Source organism: Galeopterus variegatus, unplaced genomic scaffold (genome assembly GCF_000696425.1).
Source record: "Galeopterus variegatus unplaced genomic scaffold, G_variegatus-3.0.2 Scaffold8954, whole genome shotgun sequence".
In the NCBI taxonomy this organism is placed as follows: Eukaryota; Metazoa; Chordata; class Mammalia; order Dermoptera; family Cynocephalidae; genus Galeopterus; species Galeopterus variegatus.
The window spans coordinates 82,293-83,363 of NW_007735065.1; positions in this window are offsets into that span (position 1 = coordinate 82,293).

Consider the following 1,071-nt stretch of genomic DNA (forward strand, 5'->3'; position numbering starts at 1 on the left):
AAAAAAAAAAAATCTGTTCAAGGTTTTGTTTTTTGCCTGTGAATTGAGAGCTCTGATTTAAAACTTCTCATGGAGTAAAATAATGATTTATTTTAACCAAATACTCACCAAAGCAAAGAAAGGTTTCAGACCTTTGATCCAGTATGGTTTGGCAGAGTAGTTTCAATTTTAGCTGTATTTGATTACTTAAATAGGATTAGGAATTTTAAAAAGGAAAGTCAAAACAAAAAATGAATAACACAGGTTAGTGCGTGTAAATGACAACAGTTTGGCAGTTTTATGTCTTTAGAAATGTTTTGACTTTTTAAGCCTTATGTTAAAGGCTTAAAACATTTAACTTTGGTGCCTGTCTACTTAAGGAGAATTCTAGTCTCAACTTAAAAGTTGTCTGAACCCTCCCCCCCTCTTTTTTTGGTGTTGGGTAAACTTTAAAGGTGTTTGTTAGTCTCAAAACTGTGAAGTAACATGTCAAAACAGTCCAGACTGGTAAGGACATTAATGGCTTCACTTGAATTTAAACCAGCTCTAGATAGATAGGAAAAAATCTGTCTCCTCATTTGCTTTTTCACTGGGGTAGTACATCCCATATTTTAGAACAAGTAGGGGTGTCTTGCTTAAATACAAAAAATAGTAGCATTTAATGTGTAATTGTGTGAAGGGTTTATGGATAAAGCTGTACTTCTGTCACATTGTGGCAGTATCTCCTGCTTTAATATTAAACAGCTTGTTATTTAAATATTGGACAAAATGGCTGGCTTCAAAATGTAGTCATTAATAAACTAACTTTATGTGCACCTGTGTAGGAGAATCAAAGTCCTGTATACTTTCTTTGCCTTGTTCCTGTCTTCAGGGTGACGGCTGCCACCAGGAGATATAATTCTAGTTCTTAAAACTGAATTTGCCCAGATTCCTGAGAAGTGATATCCGGAAGAGAGACAATGTCTTCTCTCACTTAATATATAACTATCTTTGATTACCAGCTGTGATACAAAATCACTGTACTGTAAGTAGTCAATAAATGAAGGCTTGTTTCAGGCTGAAGATTACCCAAGAGTATTTATTATGGTTGTG